Source organism: Schistocerca cancellata, chromosome 1 (assembly GCF_023864275.1).
Source record: "Schistocerca cancellata isolate TAMUIC-IGC-003103 chromosome 1, iqSchCanc2.1, whole genome shotgun sequence".
In the NCBI taxonomy this organism is placed as follows: Eukaryota; Metazoa; Arthropoda; class Insecta; order Orthoptera; family Acrididae; genus Schistocerca; species Schistocerca cancellata.
The window spans coordinates 659572671-659595281 of NC_064626.1; the positions used below are offsets into that span (position 1 = coordinate 659572671).

The 22611-nt window shown below is 45.5% G+C and overlaps 1 protein-coding gene and 5 non-coding genes across 6 annotated transcripts in view; all 6 read left to right on the forward strand.

Annotated features, from left to right (window-relative positions):
• The window catches only part of LOC126183633 (long-chain fatty acid transport protein 4-like), a 297081-nt gene that overhangs the window by 44640 nt on the left and 229830 nt on the right, over positions 1–22611 (forward strand). The gene's annotated exons all lie outside the window — the stretch shown is intronic.
• Positions 2915–2989, forward strand: Trnas-uga (transfer RNA serine (anticodon UGA)). The gene has a single exon. It is a non-coding gene; the product is annotated as a tRNA-Ser (tRNA).
• On the forward strand, positions 3517–3591 carry Trnas-uga (transfer RNA serine (anticodon UGA)). Its single transcript has one exon. It is a non-coding gene; the product is annotated as a tRNA-Ser (tRNA).
• On the forward strand, positions 4119–4193 carry Trnas-uga (transfer RNA serine (anticodon UGA)). Its single transcript has one exon. It is a non-coding gene; the product is annotated as a tRNA-Ser (tRNA).
• Trnas-uga (transfer RNA serine (anticodon UGA)) lies at positions 4721–4795 on the forward strand. The gene has a single exon. It is a non-coding gene; the product is annotated as a tRNA-Ser (tRNA).
• Trnas-uga (transfer RNA serine (anticodon UGA)) lies at positions 5323–5397 on the forward strand. The gene has a single exon. It is a non-coding gene; the product is annotated as a tRNA-Ser (tRNA).

A 22611-nucleotide genomic window follows, 5' to 3' on the forward strand; every position in this document is an offset into this window, starting at 1 on the left:
CTCCGCACCGGCAGGTACTTCTTGATAGAAAAGTCTATAGTGCGTTGTGAATGCATCCGCAATGGTAGCTTGCGAAGTCAGCCGTCGTCCATCAGGTAAGTCTAAAGTTGTCATTAAAGCCTGTCGGCGTCGACGAACATTTTGAACAATATGATGCATAGAAGGTTCTTCACCGTTAATCCTGTCTTGGCAGCGGGCTCGTACAATGGCTCCCTCTAGACGGCATCTGGTCAAGGATAAAATCTTTGCCTTGATGCGTTGAGCTTCTTTGAGGCGATCCGGGGATGGAGGATGATCCATGAGTTCACGTAGAGCGCTATAGTAGAAATCAGTTGTGTGGTGATTCCACCTGGCTTTGGCTCTGCCATAGTGTGTCAATGTGCGTCGGATGGCCGGTTTGGCGCACAGCAACCACCACTGCAGTGTGGTCTCGTAACGCATAATGCGTCGAACACAGGTGTGCCACGTGTCGGTGACCTGTTGTCGACATTCAGGGTCCCGCAGTAGCGCGACATTGAGTTTCCAAGGTCCTGCACTGCGCCATATAGATTGTCGACGTAGGTTCATGGTACAGATATAGATGTCATGATCCGAAAAGGCAGACGGCCAACGTTCCGCGTCGAGGAGAACTGATTTTAGAGCGTTAGAGATGTATATTCTATCAAGTCGGCTGGCGGAGTGGCTCGTGATGTGTGTATACCCCGGGCGGTCGCCGTGTACCACTCGCCAAGTGTCGAGGAGACGAAGGCGGCGGACGAGGAAGCGAAGTTCGGGACATGTGGTGAAATGAGGGTATTGGTCTGTGCGCTCGAGAACACAGTTGAAATCTCCACCTACGATGAGATGATCGTATCGACCGAGGAATAAAGGCGTTATATCTTCTGCGTAGAAATGGGAGCGATCCCTCCGTTTATCAGTGCCCGATGGGGCGTAGAGATTTATGATTTTGAGTCCTTCAACTGTTATGGCCACCCCTCGCGCTGTTGGGAGGTATGCGACATCGGAAACTGCAATTCCTTCTCGGAGGAGGATGGCTGCGCCTGAGTGTTCCATAGCTGCAGGGGCGGCGTACGTCTCATATCCATAACACCCAGTCCAAGTCGCTGTTCTCAGTTCTTGTAACAGGGCGATGTCGATGTCCGCTGCTCGTAGCGTGTCACGGAGCAGTTGAAGTTTAGCGTGGGAGCCGATATTATTAGTATTGATAGTAGCTATTCGGTACGCCTGATGGGAGATCCGTGCTGCCGATAGGTTCGTAGCTGGTGAAGATTGTTGTGGTGGATGCTGGAAGTCCCTAGAAGTCGCAGGAGTCGCCGTAGAAACTTCCCCCATTTTAGTGTTGGTCTAACGGAGAAACAGATCTCATTTCCGCATCAGATGGAGGTGGGAAATCCGTGTCATCCGCCCATGAAAGGTGTCCGTCAGGTTTGACATCGGCGAGAGGTGGCAGCGCTGGCCGAGTCGGCTCAATGGCGTCGGTGACAACAGGCGTGCTATGTTCCATGGCTTCTGGGCGCGGGGCTTGCGCACGATCTCTGTTGGCCGGTTCACCGTCTTGTGGATGACGCGTCTCCGTGACAGAGGAGAAAGTGTTATCGTGTTCTCCGTCGGAGTGATGTGGCATCTCTTCGTCCTGCGGAGGGGGCTCAATAGTCGAGTCTGATGTCTTGCGGCGTTTTTTTCGTCGTTTGGGCGACTTCTGCTTTCGGCAATGAGTTTCGGTGTCTGAGGAAGGAAGCGATTCACGTCGTTCCGGTACAAAAGCCGCGGGTGCTGTGATGCGGTCTTCATTCTCCAGAAAACTCTCATTGGTATCCTTGTGATCTTCTATCGTTGGTGTGTCCGGCTGTTGGACATGTTCACGGGCGGCATCGTCGGTGTCAAGGTGCTGGGACGCCTCCGGGTGTGTCGGACCAGAGAGAAGCTCATGAACGGCGCCTTGTGAGGGCTGGACGTGCAGTGTCTCCGCATAGGTGACTGGAAGGGTGGTCGTGGTTCTGTCGGTGTTCGTATCGTCGGGCCGTAGTTGTGTGATGCGGCGTTGCAGGCATTCATTACGGACGTGTCCTTCTTTGCCACAACCGGAACATGTTCGAGGTTGTCCGTCGTAAATGACCACCGCACGGCAGCCGCCGATAGAAATGTACGATGGAACGTGCCGTTTGAGATCGATTCGGACTTGTCTCACACCATTAAGTACCGGATACGTCGTAAACTGTGCCCATGTCTCGGCTACGTGGCTCTGGACTTTTCCGAACGGGCTTAGCGCCGCGATGACTTCATCTTCACTCACCTCGAAAGGCAGTTCGAATACACGGATCGTCCGAAGGCCAAGTCCTGCATGGTCGACATCCACAGGCCCGACGTTTCCGTCGGAGTGCCGAAATTTTAGTCCATGTCGCGTCCTTTGAATGATCTCATTGCAGGCAGCGTCGGAAGTCATCTTAACATAAACGACGCTGCTAATGATCGATAGGTGTATGCCGATGAGTTCGTCACGCGGGATCTTCACGTCTTCGCGTAGGAAACGTTCGACGGCCAGTGCTTTGGGTCGTGCGTATTCGTTTGAGAAGGTGAACTTAAGAGTGTTCTTTCTGTAAGAGTTGGCCATTACAGCTTGTTCGACTGAGAAGCGCTGTGACAAGGAAGTAAACAAAACACTCCGCGCGCGCAGCGGCGTGGACGGCCGAGCGCGGTGCGCACTGCTGCCCTGCCGAACGCAGACATTCACTCTGCAGAGTGAAAATCTCATTCTGGAAACATCCCCCAGGCTGTGGTTAAGCCATGTCTCCGCAGTATCCTTTCTTTCAGGAGTGCTAGTTCTGCAAGGTTCGCAGGAGAGCTTCTGTAAAATTTGGAAGGTAGGAGACGAGGTACTGGCAGAAGTAAAGCTGTGAGTACCGGGCGTGAGTCGTGCTTCGGTAGCTCAGTTGGTAGAGCACTTGCCCGTGAAAGGCAAAGGTCCCGAGTTCGAGTCTCGGTCGGGCACACAGTTTTAATCTGCCAGGAAGTTTCATATCAGCGCACACTCCGCTGCAGATTGAAAATCTCATTCTGGAAACATTCCCCAGGCTGTGGCTAAGCCATGTCTCCGCAATATCCTTTCTTTCAGGAGTGCTAGTTCTGCAAGGTTCGCAGGAGAGCTTCTGTAAAGTTTGGAAGGTAGGAGACGAGATACTGGCAGAAGTAAAGCTGTGAGTACCGGGCGTGAGTCGTGCTTCGGTAGCTCAGTTGGTAGAGCACTTGCTCGCGAAAGGCAAAGGTCCCGAGTTCGAGTCTCGGTCGGGCACACAGTTTTAATCTGCCAGGAAGTTTCGTATCAGCGCACACTCCGCTGCAGAGTGAAAATCTCATTCTGGAAACATCCCCCAGGCTGTGGTTAAGCCATGTCTCCGCAGTATCCTTTCTTTCAGGAGTGCTAGTTCTGCAAGGTTCGCAGGAGAGCTTCTGTAAAATTTGGAAGGTAGGAGACGAGGTACTGGCAGAAGTAAAGCTGTGAGTACCGGGCGTGAGTCGTGCTTCGGTAGCTCAGTTGGTAGAGCACTTGCCCGTGAAAGGCAAAGGTCCCGAGTTCGAGTCTCGGTCGGGCACACAGTTTTAATCTGCCAGGAAGTTTCATATCAGCGCACACTCCGCTGCAGATTGAAAATCTCATTCTGGAAACATTCCCCAGGCTGTGGCTAAGCCATGTCTCCGCAATATCCTTTCTTTCAGGAGTGCTAGTTCTGCAAGGTTCGCAGGAGAGCTTCTGTAAAGTTTGGAAGGTAGGAGACGAGATACTGGCAGAAGTAAAGCTGTGAGTACCGGGCGTGAGTCGTGCTTCGGTAGCTCAGTTGGTAGAGCACTTGCTCGCGAAAGGCAAAGGTCCCGAGTTCGAGTCTCGGTCGGGCACACAGTTTTAATCTGCCAGGAAGTTTCATATCAGCGCACACTCCGCTGCAGAGTGAAAATCTCATTCTGGAAACATCCCCCAGGCTGTGGTTAAGCCATGTCTCCGCAGTATCCTTTCTTTCAGGAGTGCTAGTTCTGCAAGGTTCGCAGGAGAGCTTCTGTAAAATTTGGAAGGTAGGAGACGAGGTACTGGCAGAAGTAAAGCTGTGAGTACCGGGCGTGAGTCGTGCTTCGGTAGCTCAGTTGGTAGAGCACTTGCCCGTGAAAGGCAAAGGTCCCGAGTTCGAGTCTCGGTCGGGCACACAGTTTTAATCTGCCAGGAAGTTTCATATCAGCGCACACTCCGCTGCAGATTGAAAATCTCATTCTGGAAACATTCCCCAGGCTGTGGCTAAGCCATGTCTCCGCAATATCCTTTCTTTCAGGAGTGCTAGTTCTGCAAGGTTCGCAGGAGAGCTTCTGTAAAGTTTGGAAGGTAGGAGACGAGATACTGGCAGAAGTAAAGCTGTGAGTACCGGGCGTGAGTCGTGCTTCGGTAGCTCAGTTGGTAGAGCACTTGCTCGCGAAAGGCAAAGGTCCCGAGTTCGAGTCTCGGTCGGGCACACAGTTTTAATCTGCCAGGAAGTTTCATATCAGCGCACACTCCGCTGCAGAGTGAAAATCTCATTCTGGAAACATCCCCCAGGCTGTGGTTAAGCCATGTCTCCGCAGTATCCTTTCTTTCAGGAGTGCTAGTTCTGCAAGGTTCGCAGGAGAGCTTCTGTAAAATTTGGAAGGTAGGAGACGAGGTACTGGCAGAAGTAAAGCTGTGAGTACCGGGCGTGAGTCGTGCTTCGGTAGCTCAGTTGGTAGAGCACTTGCCCGTGAAAGGCAAAGGTCCCGAGTTCGAGTCTCGGTCGGGCACACAGTTTTAATCTGCCAGGAAGTTTCATATCAGCGCACACTCCGCTGCAGATTGAAAATCTCATTCTGGAAACATTCCCCAGGCTGTGGCTAAGCCATGTCTCCGCAATATCCTTTCTTTCAGGAGTGCTAGTTCTGCAAGGTTCGCAGGAGAGCTTCTGTAAAGTTTGGAAGGTAGGAGACGAGATACTGGCAGAAGTAAAGCTGTGAGTACCGGGCGTGAGTCGTGCTTCGGTAGCTCAGTTGGTAGAGCACTTGCTCGCGAAAGGCAAAGGTCCCGAGTTCGAGTCTCGGTCGGGCACACAGTTTTAATCTGCCACGAAGTTTCATATCAGCGCACACTCCGCTGCAGAGTGAAAATCTCATTCTGGAAACATCCCCCAGGCTGTGGTTAAGCCATGTCTCCGCAGTATCCTTTCTTTCAGGAGTGCTAGTTCTGCAAGGTTCGCAGGAGAGCTTCTGTAAAATTTGGAAGGTAGGAGACGAGGTACTGGCAGAAGTAAAGCTGTGAGTACCGGGCGTGAGTCGTGCTTCGGTAGCTCAGTTGGTAGAGCACTTGCCCGTGAAAGGCAAAGGTCCCGAGTTCGAGTCTCGGTCGGGCACACAGTTTTAATCTGCCAGGAAGTTTCATATCAGCGCACACTCCGCTGCAGATTGAAAATCTCATTCTGGAAACATTCCCCAGGCTGTGGCTAAGCCATGTCTCCGCAATATCCTTTCTTTCAGGAGTGCTAGTTCTGCAAGGTTCGCAGGAGAGCTTCTGTAAAGTTTGGAAGGTAGGAGACGAGATACTGGCAGAAGTAAAGCTGTGAGTACCAGGCGTGAGTCGTGCTTCGGTAGCTCAGTTGGTAGAGCACTTGCCCGCGAAAGGCAAAGGTCCCGAGTTCGAGTCTCGGTCGGGCACAAAGTTTTAATCTGCCAGGAAGTTTCATATCAGCGTACACTCCGCTGCAGAGTGAAAATCTCATTCTGGAAACATCCCCCAGGCTGTGGTTAAGCCATGTCTCCGCAGTATCCTTTCTTTCAGGAGTGCTAGTTCTGCAAGGTTCGCAGGAGAGCTTCTGTAAAGTTTGGAAGGTAGGAGACGAGGTACTGGCAGAAGTAAAGCTGTGAGTACCGGGCGTGAGTCGTGCTTCGGTAGCTCAGTTGGTAGAGCACTTGCTCGCGAAAGGCAAAGGTCCCGAGTTCGAGTCTCGGTCGGGCACACAGTTTTAATCTGCCAGGAAGTTTCATATCAGCGCACACTCCGCTGCAGAGTGAAAATCTCATTCTGGAAACATCCCCCAGGCTGTGGCTAAGCCATGTCTCCGCAATATCCTTTCTTTCAGGAGTGCTAGTTCTGCAAGGTTCGCAGGAGAGCTTCTGTAAAGTTTGGAAGGTAGGAGACGAGGTACTGGCAGAAGTAAAGCTGTGAGTACCGGGCGTGAGTCGTGCTTCGGTAGCTCAGTTGGTAGAGCACTTGCCCGCGAAAGGCAAAGGTCCCGAGTTCGAGTCTCGGTCGGGCACAAAGTTTTAATCTGCCAGGAAGTTTCATATCAGCGCACACTCCGCTGCAGAGTGAAAATCTCATTCTGGAGGAAGAGTGATTGTTTGAAGGCCTCTGTGCGTGCAGTAATTATTATAATCTTAAGCTTACGATCCCTATGCGAGGAATACGCAGAGGGTACTAGTATGTTCCTCAAGTAATCACCTAAAGCCCTTGGAACTTTATTAATAGAATTCTTCACGATAATTTAGTCTATCTTCAAGGGTCTTCCAGTTCAATTCCTTCAGTATCTCTGTGACACACGCCCATGGATTAAACAAACCATTCGAACTGCTCTTCTCTGTATACGTTCAATATCCCCTGTTAGTCCTATCTGGTACAGATCCCACACACTTGAGCAATATTCCAGTACCGGCCACACGAGTGATTTGTAAACTGACTGCATTCCCCCAGTATTTTACCATTAAACCGAAGTCTACCACTTGCTTTACCCACGACTGAACCTATGTGATCATTCCATTTCATACCCCTACAAAGTGTTACACTCAGGTATTTGTATGAGTTGGCCGATCCCAATAGTGACTCATTGAAACTATAGTCATAGGCTAATACGTTTTTTCGTTTTACGAAGTGCAAAATTTTAGATTTCCGAACATTTAGAGTAAGTTGCTAATCTCTGTAACATGTTCAAATCTTATCAAGATCTGAATGAATATTTATACAACTTCTTTCAGATAGTACTTCATTATACATAACTGCATTATCTGAAAAAAACCTGATTTTACTATTAATGTTGTCTGCATTGTCGTTAACATGAAAGATGGACTGCAAGGAACCCCAACACACTTCCCTGGGGCACACCCCAAGTTACTTCTACATCTGACGATGAATCTCCGTCCAAGATAATATGCTGTGTCCTCCTTACCAAAAAGTCCTCAGTCCAGCCACAAAGTTTACTTGATACTTCACATGATCATACTTTTGAAAATAAGAGTAGGTGCTTTTCGGAAATCAGGAATTACAGCATCTACCTGGTTGCCTTATCTAAAGCTTTTAGTATGTCACGTGAAAAAAGTGGGAGATGGGTTTCACATGATTGATGTTTCCTAAATCCATGCTGGCTGGCATTGAGGAGGTCATTATATTCAAGATACCTCATTATACTTAACTCAAAAGAATATGTCCTAAGATTCTACAACAAATCGATGACACGGATAGTGGACGGTAGTTTTGTGGATCATCTCTACTATCCTTCTTGTAGGCGGCTTTGACATGTGCCTTTTTCCAAGAACTGGACACGATCTTTTGTTCGAGAGGTCTACGATTGATTATAGTTAGAAGAGGGATTAACTCAAACGAAAATTGAGTATAGAGTCTGACAGGGATTCCATCGTGGCCTGCAGCTTTGTTCAGTTTTAACGGTTTCAGCCATTTCTCAACACCACTGCCACTAATGCTTATTTCATTCATCTTTTTAATGGTACGAGGATTAAATTGGGACTATTCTTCTGATTTTTCCTTTGTAAAGGAACATTTAAAAACGCAGTTCAGCATTTCAACTTTTGCTTTGCTCCCCTCAATTTCAGTTCCTGCCTCGTTCGATAAGGACAGGAGACTAACTCTGGTGCCACTAACAGCCTTTACATACGACCAGAATTTCTTTGGGTTCTGTGAAAGGTCACTTGACAATATCTGCTGCGGTGATCATTCAAGGCATCACGGATTGCTCTCTTGACAGCCAAAGGCGTGCCACTCAGTAAGCTTTGTCTTAAACCTATTGTGCAGTAATTTCTGTTTGTTTAGAAGTTTCTTTACAATGATTGTATACCATGGAGGTTCCCTCCCATTATGAACTGTTCTACTAGGTACATACCTAACGAGTGCATAGTCAACTAATCTTTTAAAATTGAGCTAGAGTTCCTCTACATTCTCCTGTCCTGTGCTAAAAGTTTCAAGTTCCCCACTGAGATATGACATTACTGATTTTTTTATCTAGTTTATTGAACATCTATATCTTTCTGCTTGTTTTAGTTGTTCTTTGTACAGGTCTATTTGTCGCCATTAGATCCAATATATTTCCATCATGAGTGGAGTTCTTAACTATCTGTTCTAGGTAGTTTTCAGAGAAGGCACTTAGGAATGATTCGCCGGATGTCTTATCACGCCCGCCACCAACCAAACTGTAATTTTCCGGATTAGCTATTGGATCATTACAGTCTCCACCAATAATTACTGTATGATTGAGGAACTTACGTACAAGTGAACCGAGGTTTTCTCTAAAGTTTTCAGTTACTTCACGACATGAGACTGGTGAGCGGTAGAAGGATCCAGTTACTATTTTATGCCCACCCCTGATACTGAGTCCTGCGCAAACAATCTCACATGATGCTTCAGTTTCTACCTCGTTGGATTTGACTTTTATGTCTACTTCGACAAATACACCACCTCCATTTCCCATTTGCCTATCTCTTCGATATACATTTACATTTCCCCCAAAAATCTCGCTGCTCTCAATTTCGGGGTTTCAGCCAGCTTTCTGTACCTAGTGAGCTTCACTGCTTTTCGTGAGCGTTTCAAACTCTGGCACTTTGTTGCGAATGATTCGGTAGTTTACCATTAGGATTTTAGTATCTCATCTATGGGAGGCATTTCTTTCGACCTTACGTTGATACTTCTTGGTTTCCTGCAGCCGTCGTTATTTGGACTGGATGCAGAGTCGCCTAATCTAAAAAACCCTTGTGTGGAACCCACAATCAGCCAGCTACCTGCGTAGAAGCCTCTGATGTGTAGTCCGCACCTGACCTATTTAGGGGGCCAGTACAGTTCTCAACTCTATGACGCAAATTAAGGAAGCCGCAGCCTAGCTTTTCACAGAACCTTCGAAGCCTCTGGTTTAGACCTTCCACTAGACTCAGAAACAAAGGGCCACGATCAGTTCTGAGGACAATCCTCCAAATTCCGAGCTTCGTTGAAACTCCACGCGCTAGACTGGTCTTCTCAGCCTTCTCTGCCAATCGCTGGAATGACCCAAGAATGACCTCAGAGCCCAGACGACAGGCATAATTTGCTCCAACATGCGCCTCAGTCTGCTGCTGATTGCAGCCTGTTTCCTCAATGGCTGCCGGAAGCTTTTTCAACATATTGAATGAGGGCCTCTAGATACACCCTTAGTGCACCTGGTGTCCTTTCCTGTCCCTTGCTGTCGTTTCCCTAAGGGATACCACCATTCGCTGTATATCTGGACTGCCGACGATTAACAGAGCCCCCCCTTTTGCGTTTGCCTCCTCTTGACACCGTACAAAACGGGTGAAGTGAGTCCCACTGGCTCTGTTTCAGTGAAAGACAGCACCTCAACCTTGTTGGTAAGGGGATCGGTAGGACTCCCTGAGTCCTCCCTAGTCCCCGTCCACGCTGTACAGGACATCTAGATATACCATTGGCATTGACACGCTACTCGCTGTCAAGTGGACGGGCAATGACAGATCGTGTACTTTCTGCAGAGGAGACAGTATCCAGAGGAGAGGACAGTACTTGAGCTACCTCTGGTACAGGTATCACAGGTACTCGACTCTCGGGAGCTCCTCCGACACACCAGTTCACTGGGATCCGTGCGTTAGCCGACCGCATACGGTAGTATGCATCCGACTTTGTGTGCAGTGGACCGGGCCACTGCCCCTACATTTCTTGGGATTAGTCGGTCGTAGGTTGAATACGGTGCCAGTGGACTTCCAGCCTTGTCCTCTGAGATGGTTTCCTGCACTTTGTCCCCATTTAGCGAAAGTACCATGTACACCGCACACTCACATATCTCTGCCATATCACAGATTGAAACAGCATTGGTCACGTGACGTTACGCAAAAAGACAAGATAGATGGCTATAAGACGATGGCCATATGCGCATAGAGAAAGAAAAGAAGCCGATTTCGTCATTACGCGCTATGCTAAGTGGGACAGACAGTTAGCTTTTCTCATTTATAGCTGAAATCAAGCACTGATAGATATTAACAGTTGAACGACATGTTGTGGTAGTTCCGATATTACCCTAATTTCTAACAAATTCCCAGTATTAATTCGATGGTGGCCGTTTCTAAATTTGGCCAGGTGAAACGGTAGCAAACGTTTCAAATCCTGTGCTGACATTTCTTTCTTTTTACGAATGACGGAACTACAGTCCTTCAGAGAAGTCCTGTTTTTCTTGCAGTATGAGCCGTTTTTAGTTCACCGTTTCTGCAGAAGAAGACAAAATATCAATCTGGCAGGAAGCATTTAATTTTATGACGAATCCTGAACAATGTGTGTGAAATGTTTTACTACGTTTGTATGAGAAATGACATCCATTTATATCCATTACATCCGGTTTTCACATAAAATAAGCGTGTTATGTTTTTGCGGTAATCCACTACAGATACCGTGACAATATCAAGATAAGAAGCATATATTATGTAACTTTGGCTACAGAGAAAGCTCTTGTAGGGAATTTGATATCAAAATTATGTCGTTTCAGAATCTTCGTCATGCACAGGGTTTTAGATCTGTGGATCGTCGTAAATCCCAACCCCTTAAACTCGTGGAAATACCACTGCAGCATTTTGAACCATGAAAGAAATCAAAGATTGTAAAAAAGCGAGCAGTAAGAATAATATGTGGTTCTCATTTACGGACGTCAAGCAGATACCCGTTCAAGGAGCTAGGCATTTTATCTGCGCCGTCACAGTACATATATTCGCCAATGAAATTTGTCATAAATAATCCATCACAATTTGAGAAGAACGATTACGTCCATACCAACAAAACTAGTGGTAAAAATGACCTTTATTACCCATTGTTTAAGTGAAAAGTGCCTCAGAAAGGATTTCAGTGTGCAGCAACAAAAATTTTTGATCATTCGCCTAACAACATAAAATGTCTGACTAGTAGCGAAGCAAGTATTAAGTCTAATTTAAAAATCGTTTCTCCCGGACAACTCCTTCTATTCCGTTGACGCCGGCCGGAGTGGCCGTGCGGTTCCAGGCGCTACAGTCTGGAACCGAGCGACCGCTACAGTCGCAGGTTCGAATCCTGCCTCGGGCATGGATGTGTGTGATGCCCTTAGGTTAGTTAGGTTTAATTAGTTCTAAGTTCTAGGCGACTGATGACCTCAGAAGTTAAGTCGCATAGTGATCAGAGCCATTTTTATTCCGTTGACGAATTTCTACTTAAAAACTGGAAGCCAATAAAAACAATAAGAAATAAAAAAATTATAAGTGTAGTTGCATAAGTAGGACTAAAAATACTAATGTGTTCATTAATGTTAATACCAATCATGTATACATATCCTGTAAACTGACTCGTTCCACATCATTTCAATAAAAGAGTCGGTCAAATGATCTATGGAACATGCAACTAATATGTTTACTGCATAGCTTTTTGCAGTCGTTTTGCTTAAAATTCTCCTTTTTCAAAGCAAGGGTCCAGACATTCCTGCTTACTTCATCACTGACAAAACGAACCTGTTTTGTGACTGCATATAAACAAGTTATGAAACTGAACATAAAACAGAAATAAAGGGAAAATGACCTTGGAATTGTTGTTGTTGTTGCTGCTGTGGTCTTCAGTCCGAAGACTGGTTTGATGCAGCTCTCCTTGCTACTTTATCCCATGCAAGGATCTTCATCTCTGAATAATCTGCTTATTGTATTCATCTCTTGGTCTTCGGCACTTATTTTCACTAAATATATATAAAATTATCCTTATCATTTAATTCGTAATATTTAGATATAAATCAGCCCTCTTAAACAGAATCCCATTCGCGTTTTCCTGCTAACGAAATTACTACTTAGCCTCAGTCTGTATATTCACAGACTTACTCTCGAAATCTGTGTTGGCTAATTTTTTAAACAACTTCACATGTGGAACGAAATATTACTTCCTTCCACATACACTCCTGGAAATTGAAATAAGAACACCATGAATTCATTGTCCCAAGAAGGGGAAACTTTATTGACACATTCCTGGGGTCAGATACATCACATGATCACACTGACAGAACCACAGGCACATAGACACAGGCAACAGAGCATGCACAATGTCGGCACTAGTACAGTGTATATCCACCTTTCGCAGCAAAGCAGGCTGCTATTCTCCCATGGAGATGATCGTAGAGATGCTGGATGTAGTCCTGTGGAACGGCTTGCCATGCCATTTCCACCTGGCGCCTCAGTTGGACCAGCGTTCGTGCTGGACGTGCAGACCGCGTGAGACGACGCTTCATCCAGTCCCAAACATGCTCAATGGGGGACAGATCCGGAGAACTTGCTGGCCAGGGTAGTTGACTTACACCTTCTAGAGCACGTTGGGTGGCACGGGATACATGCGCACGTGCATTGTCCCGTTGGAACAGCAAGTTCCCTTGCCGGTCTAGGAATGGTAGAACGATGGGTTCGATGACGGTTTGGATGTACCGTGCACTATTCAGTGTCCCCTCGACGATCACCAGTGGTGTACGGCCAGTGTAGGAGATCGCTCCCCACACGATGATGCCGGGTGTTGGCCCTGTGTGCCTCGGTCGTATGCAGTCCTGATTGTGGCGCTCACCTGCACGGCGCCAAACACGCATACGACCATCATTGGCACCAAGGCAGAAGCGACTCTCATCGCTGAAGACGACACGTCTCCATTCGTCCCTCCATTCACGCCTGTCGCGACACCACTGGAGGCGGGCTGCACGATGTTGGGGCGTGAGCGGAAGACGGCCTAACGGTGTGCGGGACCGTAGCCCAGCTTCATGGAGACGGTTGCGAATGGTCCTCGCCGATACCCCAGGAGCAACAGTGTCCCTAATTTGCTGGGAAGTGGCGGTGCGGTCCCCTACGGCACTGCGTAGGATCCTACGGTCTTGGCGTGCATCCGTGCGTCGCTGCGGTCCGGTCCCAGGTCGACGGGCACGTGTACCTTCCGCCGACCACTGGCGACAACATCGATGTACTGTGGAGACCTCACGCCCCACGTGTTGAGCAATTCGGCGGTACGTCCACCCGGCCTCCCGCATGCCCACTATACGCCCTCGCTCAAAGTCCGTCAACTGCACATACGGTTCATGTCCACGCTGTCGCGGCATGCTACCAGTGTTAAGGCCGGTTCCCACTAGGGCTGACGCGCGTCAAAACCGCGCGTCAGCGGCGTGGTTGCCATGGAAACGGCGTCAGCGGCAAGGCGCGGCGGGCTCTGCGTCGCGGTTTGCCCATGTCGAACCGCTTCCGCTGCCGCGTGACGCGCTCCAGGTGCGCGCCGCCAATCACAGAACGCGCTGAGCGTGACGTCAGGTACGGCACCCCGGGCCACACGAAGTTCCGCCGAAGCGCTGGCGCGGACGCGGCGGCAGCTATGAAAAACATATCATCCGATTCCAAAGAAACTATTCGGTAGAAAAATTTGATTCTTGGGCATGTTACAGCCTGATATCTTCTCTCGATAAAGGACCTAATTTCTTTTCGTTATTCGTCGTGGTTACTTGCTGTATCGCATTTACGTAAACCTTTACACGAAATTTTAATGAGTGTGCAGAGGTGAAAACGCATTGCGTGGACATTGCGTACAGTTCATTTTAGGTTATACATTATTGCGTATGAAATTTAGTCAACATATCGAAATTGTTTCTAAAGCTGAGAGCAGATCGATAGCTATCACCGTTCTCAAGATATTGGATGATATGTCGGCGCACGGGCTGTGCCGTGACCGCAGGCGGCTCGCTCGCGACGCGACCGATACTTCGTCCTGCTCGTCGTAAACCATGTGGTTGTATCAACCGCAAATTTCGTAAACGTTTCAAGAAATCGAAACGTGTTTTTTTGCAAACGATAACTTGTGAAAAGTCATGTATTGCGTCGCATGATAAATATCCTAAATCTGTTTATCTACCGAGATATGAAAGTAACTACAGTTTTTCAGAAGGGATAGATGAATTTTTTTAAACGGCATTAATAGCATGTCGAATGAGAAGTTAAACCGAAACTAATTTGCTGGTATGTCATAAGATGTAATTTACTAAATATGTAGAGATATTGATTATTTCCTTTCTTTTTTCTTTATCCAGTGTACTTTACTGATTCAAGACGCGTTTCGCCTTTTACTTTAAGGCATCTTCGGTGGAATCTAGAATGATTCAGTTTTGTTTTGATATGTGATACTTGCAGATTATAAAACAGTTCACATCTTTTTTTACGTGAATGAGTGACTACTTACAGTGAATCGAGTTTTTGGCGGACATATACGTTTCCCCTCACCTGGTCACATGCTGGAGGTTGAACTAAAACTTAGATTATGGAACATAAGCACATTTTCATGTTCGCTCTTTTTTCTTCTGTCACTCTAGCAGTAGACGTTTTACTGAAAACTCTGATTTGAAGTCGTAACTACAGTGTGTTCGCCTCATGTCCCTTCCTGTCTGGTTTGTTTATGTACATGTTGCCAAACTGCAGAATTATATGCTGAAAACTAATGTTTGTTTATTTTTGTTCTCCTTATATCTGTATGTGTGTGTGGCTAGCCGGTGATAGTTATAGAAAGTTGAAAGTGAATCCAGTAGTTGTCAGACAGTGGTTGAAGGATTTGGTGTTCAGCTGATTTCAGTTTCGGTTTAAATGTTTTGTGGAGGAGTGCATGGAAGAGTAAATTCACTGCTTACATTAATAGATAAAATAGTAGAATAGTATTTCAACAGATGATTATTATCAGAATAGTATCACCCAACCCCTTTGTCCTCACTCTTTGACGCCCCATAATACGTCCTGTCAACTACCCCTATTGTGGTCAAAGTTGTGCCGTAATTTCCTCTTCCTCCTCTATTTAATTCCGTACCTCTTCTTTAGTCACACGATCCTCGTATCTAATGTTCAGGATTCTTATGAATCACCACGTTTTGAAAGCGTCTATTGTCTTTTTGACAGAACTGTTCATCATCCAAGTTTCACTTACATACAAGGCTGCACTCCACACAAATACCTTTGTAAAATAGTATCCAACCATTAGAATTTATATTCGGCGTGAACAAATTTTCTTTTTCAGCAAGCTTTTCTTGCTATTGACAGTCTTCAGTCAGGTTTGCGTCTACACCAGGAAATGCCTTACAATTTAAAATCTGGTTTCGAAAACTGTTCCAAATATATATTATTCTTTCGTGATTCTTAAGCAAGGTGCTGGCGATGATTAAATGATGCTCTGTGCGAAGTTCTATCAAGTGGCTTCCACTTTCATCCCTTCCACCTAGCGTTTGTGTTCTTACTGTTTCGTGTACCTGCTACCGTATCACATTTTAAATTTTTGTCTCGCTTAACTATCTGAATAATTTCTTTTGTCGTACATTGTTTCAATGTGTTAGGAGATAGTGAACAATCGTGAACGGTAGTCATGAAATCTGTTCATGGTGAAATGAGAAAACATGAATAATGAAATATGTGAAAGAGTACATTGTACAGAAAATGAAAAATTGGTATGTCTTCACCCAACTTCGTCTTTCCTTCATGTAGGTGTAAGATATAGTTAATCAAACGCACCGCGCGTTTCAGTGGGTCCTGCCCCGTACCTCAGTGGCTGTCCGTCATTGGCTACCGCTAACGCCTGCCGCTTCCAGATGGGAACGCCAATTCCGCGAGCCGCCGCGTCAACGCGGAAAACGCTTACCGCTGCCGCTGCCGCACGCCGCGCTGCCGCGCTCTAGTGGGAACCGGCCTTTAGAGACTGCGATGGAGCTCCGTATGCCACGGCAAACTGGCTGACACTGACGGCGGCGGTGCACAAATGCTGCGCAGCTAGCGCCATTCGACGGCCAACACCACGATTCCTGGTGTGTCCACTGTGCCGTGCGTGTGATTATTGCTTGTACAGCCCTCTCGCAGTGTCCGGAGCAAGTATGGTGGGTCTGACACACCGGTGTCAATGTGTTCTTTTTTCCATTTCCAGGAGTGTATATTTCGGTGCAACCAAACGCTACCCAAGATTTCACCATTCTAATAAAGAAAGCTTTCCTGAAAATATTAAAACTAAGGTAAGGAAGAGTGAATAGTATTCCAGAAGTCACCTAAAAATGGTTATTGCTGCTATATAGTCAGCTGATCGAGCTGTTGCATTCAATACAATGACGTCATGTGCAGGCATGTCATCTGTGGTCTATCGTAAGTTATTAATGGACTGCGCCATTTTGCATTGTGGTGCTCTAGCGGAGTGCTGCCGTAGTGTGATGCGGGGATTTCATTTGTGCCAGGATTCCAAACACGTACCTGGAAACAAAAAAAAATATTTAAGTAACTTTAATTTTTTGTGGTGGTAATCAAAACCTTGACTATCATCCGTACTTGGCTCTGGACTTGAAGCGATTTCAGGGAAGGGTCTCTTCGTTGGTGTTACCCCTCTACATGCCTGTTAAAATATTTGTATTTTCCCACTTCAGATGGGCTGTTAAGGTTTGTTTGGCATTTGTGAATTAGTTGTCAACGTCGTTGTACATCTTCCTTCCTGGTAATCTTACGTGCGGCTCCTTTGACGCGATACCTAATCTTCGTGATTTTCATTTGATGATTTATTACTTCATCGCTAGGAGAGGAAGGGTTACATATTTCACATATTTAATTCTGTGCCCGTAGTGATTCATTTCGTACGCTTTTCTTATTACTTTTGTTGTAATCTTCGTATGAATTTTTGCAAGCAATCTTTTTGGTAGGAACTAATATAACAAAGATTCTACGCACTCATGACGAAGCATTCCTCTCGATTGGCCTTGTAGATTATTTCTTGCGTAAGTACCGCTATGTGTTATCAGACAAGGTTTGAATCGGAAGAACAAGTGAGGCCCGAATGTATACATAACTGCTTTTCAAGCCCTCGTCGGAATGTCATCATCATCAACTAAGAATCCATTTATTTATACTGTCAGTGAAACTCTGCAGGCAAAGAAAGTAGTTGCCTAAGAACACTTGGTCGTGACTTTCGTCGCGAGTTTTTCAGTAAGCAGTCCTGCATTATTCTCATCAAAGCCAGTAAGCTGCTACATAACTGTTTAATTGCTTTAGAAGCTGCACCGCACGCATTCCAATCTTGATTCATTACGAATAAGGAGTCGATATGAGAGAGCAGAGCTTCTGCTCCAACTTTAAAAAGCACCTGTCATGTCTAAAACATGTTCTAACGATCGTCGAGTCCTGTCAACTAGACATGTTCATCTGTTAACCTGAGTCCTTCGAGTACTTCCCATTACGTTTTTTCTGTTTTGATACACGTTGCCCCAAGAGATTATCAGTCTTCGAAATATTGTTTACCATTGTGAAATGACCTTAGTGTATATGGCAGTAACCTTCCTCTCGGGCCTTATTTATGTGCAGCGAAGCTTTGACAAACACATTTCTGTCCCCACTTCGGTGTCACCTTTCATAACCGTGAACTGAAAACCAGCCATGATATTCTGTGACTCGGTTTAAGTACTAACTCCAAAGCTTCTGCAGCTCACAATTCGTAGAATGATTAATTTTGAGACTACTCAAACTAACGTATATTTATGCTATGGGACTTCCGACACAGCCGGCCGCGGTGGTCTAGCGGTTCTGGCGCTGCAGTCCGGAACCGCGGGACTGCTACGGTCGCAGGTTCGAATCCTGCCTCGGGCATGGGTGTGTGTGATGTCCTTAGGTTAGTTAGGTTTAAGTAGTTCTAAGTTCTAGAGGACTTATGACCTAAGATGTTGAGTCCCATAGTGCTCAGAGCCATTTTTTTGAAAACTTCCGACACAGTTTATCGATCTGGGGAACAACTGAATATTTCGGCTTGCTTTTGGAATCACGATGCGACGTGATTGTACTAATTGATGTTTCAATTTAGATATGTAGGGGTTTTTTGAAATTACAATTACAGAGTTCTAGAACTTATAGAGGGGAGAGAGTAGATAATATTTTGAATTGGAACCCACGTCCGGAAACGTACCATTTCTGTGCTACAACCATTCGAAAACATGTTGGTAAGGCGACCACTTTTACAAGTAACTGATTAGGCGTGACCCAGTACATCACTTGTTTTACGATTCCAGCCATGCTCCTGTACACCTTGACGATTTCTCTTCAACGTGATGCAGTTGGGCCTCTTCCAATACGGGTGTGCAGCATCTCCTTGGAGCACCACAGTGACGCCTGCTGATGGTGAAGTCGTTGCGTAATTGTGGCGAAAAGAGTATGCGGTGGAATCAGAAATTGTGAAGAACGATCTTGATAAAGGCGACGAGCTTCACCGTTCAGAAGGATCATTTCGGTGTATTCTACAAAATTAGTACCCAACCGCGTCGCTCTAATACTCATAGACACATGAATGAGTCTCGGACCAGGTCAGAGAGGTAGGATAGACAGTCAAATGACATCAGCCGATCCGACATAACCACACCCCACTATGACTATCCTGTTGCATACCTACCTAACAAACAACGTTTTCAAGCGGCTGTAGCTTCCGGACATGGATTCCTATTCAAAATGTTATGTACGCACTCCCCTCTAAAAGTCCTAGAAGGTTCTAAAGGGAATTTCCGAACACCCTGCATAAAGACTACGCCTAACAGTGTGATGACGAAATTCATGCATCTCTCTATAGAATAATTCATACAGCTCTGTAGAATTTTGTAGGTACTGTATTTTCGTCTTTGAATGTAAAGTAATGAATGTTTCTCTCACAAACAGGACGTACTGGTTGCTTTTCTGAGATTACATAACAAACAGACACATGATTCCCCCCTACGACCCTTGTTGACTAGGTCTTGGTATCCTGTTGATATAGCTGGAAGTTCCGGAGTCCTTCTGGAGCCCAGGATTAGTCCAAAGTACGCGGGTGCGTCAGTGATAAGGAGTTGATGAACAGTTACCACCGTAAACCTTTGAAGATGACCCAGAAGACCTCCAACTTGAACAGGCCACACACAAACATTCGTCTCCACAGCGACGAGAAGGGCGTTGCTGCAGATCAAGCACTTGTGATGATGTATTCTTACTACGTATAAAAACTTTGGAATAGGAAGATATTTGCAGTATTCGTGTGGATTTTTTAAAATATTTCTCTGTTGTTAAAATGAGATACGGCGGTATCTGATTTCACTTGTTGCATTCGTTATAACAGTGTACGTAAATTATTACCTGTTTTTATGGACAGTACATCAGCTATTTCAGTTTTTATTGATTGATGGTACGCTCTTCACGATTGTTTACAAATTCTCATTCGGTGGGTGACGATTTGGAAGACATAGGGGATGCAGTGTTAGTCTGATGTCGACAGAGCTTTGGAAGATATGCAAAGAAGGCAGGAGGGATAAACAACATTCCTTCGAAACTTCTAAAAATCATGTATAATATGCACGTTTGACCATCAGCTGCTTCTATTTAAAACCCAAATATCGAACGGTTTCAGTCACAGACCATCTTCATGGATTAGGTTTAAAACAGTTTAAACCACATCACCACATCTGTCATCCCTTAAATAATGGCCGAGTCTCATGCGTAGAACGTATCATGGATTCCAGTGTGCAACACAGGACTTTTAGAAGCAAACATGCTAATAACAAGTGTAAACAGTATTGTTCTGTAAATTAATGGCCGGCCGGTGTGGCTATGCGGTTCTACGCGCTTCAGTCTGGAACCGCGTGACCGCTACGGTCGCAGGTTAGAATCCTGCCTCGGGCATGGATGTGTGTGATGTCCTTAGATTAGTTAGGTTTAAGTAGTTCTAAGTTCTAGGGGACTGATGACCATAGATGTTAAGTTCCATAGTGCTCAGAGCCATTTGAACCATTTTTTGTAAATTAATGTACAGGGTGATTCAGAAGAAAATAATAGATTTCAGTCCTTTATTACACACAAAGTGTGAAAGATAGAAACACATTGCGCATGTCACTGGATAGAGGAAGGTTCAAAGTTCTATGTACTCACAGACACTCAACGTGAGCACCATGCGTTGTTCGAGAAACATTCAAACGGTAGTCCAGTTCACTCCACATATGAATCAACAGGTCATTGTTTATTCAATTAACAGCTTCAACAACTCGACTTCTCAGATCTTGAAGAGTGGCTGCCATAGGTGGGACAAAGACTCTGTCTTTTTATACCCCTACAGAAAAAAAATCGCAAGGTGTGAGGGCTGGTGACCTGAGGGACAAAAAACAATGAAGAAAGTCATGTTGTCCACCTCTTCCAATCCAACGCTGTGGGGTGGTGTCCTTAAGACGAACCCCCACCTCAAGGTGAAAGTGATGCGGGGAGCCGTCATGCATAAAAATGTAATCATTGGAGTCTTCGTTAAGTTGAAGAAACAATCTGTTTTACAGCACTTCCAGGTATGACATTCTTGTCATAATTTCATCCGCATAAAATAAGGGTCCATATACTTTGTGAACAGAAGCGACACTAAATCCATACAGTTTCGGTGAATCTCTTTCATGTTCGGCGACGACACTAGGACTGTAGCGGTTTAATTTACCCGATGGATGAAACATATTTTCGTCCGGAAAAATATGTCACTCGGAAAAGCTGTCTTCTGCCATATCCTGGACTTATGCAGTGCAAAATTCATACATTCTGTTATGGTCGCCAGGACACAATTTATGCAGTAACTGCAACTTACAAGGCTTAATATGCAGGCATCGTTTCAGAACACGCCACATCGTTGTTTGAGGAAGCTGAAGTTACTGGCGTGCCCTTCTTGTGGAATTCCGAGGGCTCCGTGTAAACGCATCTCGGATACGCTCGACATTTTCAGATGTGCATGGCCGACTCTTCCCTTCCAAGAATTTTTTATGCCAATCATAAATCTGCTTTTACAGAGGCGGCCTCTTGCTGAAACGGCGGCGGAATTCACATTGCACCTGAACAGTGGACTGACTTCGTGCAAATTCCAACAAACAAAATGCTTTCTTTTGTGACGTACCTGCCATTTTGCTACCAACAACAGCGCAGCGTACTCAAAACTTTGAACCTTCCCCTATCCAGTGACATCAAAATGTGTGTATGTGTGTTGTGTGTGTGTGTGTGTGTGTGTGTTGTGTGCGTGTGTGTGAATTCCTAATGGACCAAACTGCTGAGGTCATCGGTCCCTAAACTTACACACTACTTAAATTAACTTATGCTAAGAACAACACACACACACACACACACACACACACACACACACACACACACACCCATGCCAGAAGGAGGACTCGAATCTCCGGCGGGAGGGGCATGTTTCTATCTCTTATAGCTTGTCTGTAATAAACAATTGAAATCTCTTCTTTCTTTGTGCATCATCCTGTATATTGTGGGTTAAGAGCAAATATGTGTTTGTACAAATAAACTTATAGATCGGGCAATCACAGCTAAAACACTTACACATAATGTGAAGGACAATAAAAAAGTTTAAAATAGTCTACATGAAAACTGAGTGAACGTCCAAGTCCGCCGTTACTGTTTATTGTGTTTTCACTGTATGGTTCCGGGTTTAATACCATGGAGGTATATCTTCAGTTCATACCTGCGTATAGAATAAAAGTACATGAGCAAAAGCACTCGTAGTCAACATATACTACCGAAAAAAGGATACTGTAAAGCTATGTACCCACAAAATGCTAATGCTTCATGTGCCACGAGTTCCAAGGTACAAGTGCGCATAAAAACATGTCACTCCTAGGTAAAACATTGATGAATGAAACGGCGAACGAGCACCCAATCCGAACCATGCATGATCACTAATACATCTCCAAAACAGTCAGAAGACGAGCCCGGGCAGCACATGACAATCCACGTATGATTGGATAAAACCTATGAGCACAAAACATTGCAGAATGAACGTAATCTAAATTAAAACACAGAATTGAAGTACACGCAATCCGCTGAAGTCGTCAACATACTAAAATACATATATTGGCATGCGTCAAATAGAACTACACGTTACAGCGCTAGCCACACACTGAATACTGTGGAGCCAATCACGCGCCACCCAGTCGCGAGTTTGAGATCGCGACATCTAGCGGTAGAAACCAAATTAAAAGGACACACATGCTGGTCCTTGGAAATAGCAGTAACACAATATCGGTGTGAAATAACTACCCAATACAAGAGACAGACAATATTATCCATTACACTTACGAGAAGTAAGATACAATTAAAATTACTTAAAGCTAAAGAAACTCAACTACCTGATTCCATCCACAGCAAGATAACAGAACCCGACTGAAGTCCTAGTTCATGTATTAAACCAATAAAAATATTAAAAATATATAAAAATATATGAAATATAAGAAATATAAAAAACAATATTTTTAAAATGGTGCTACAAATAATGTTTGTACCGCATCGAAGTGC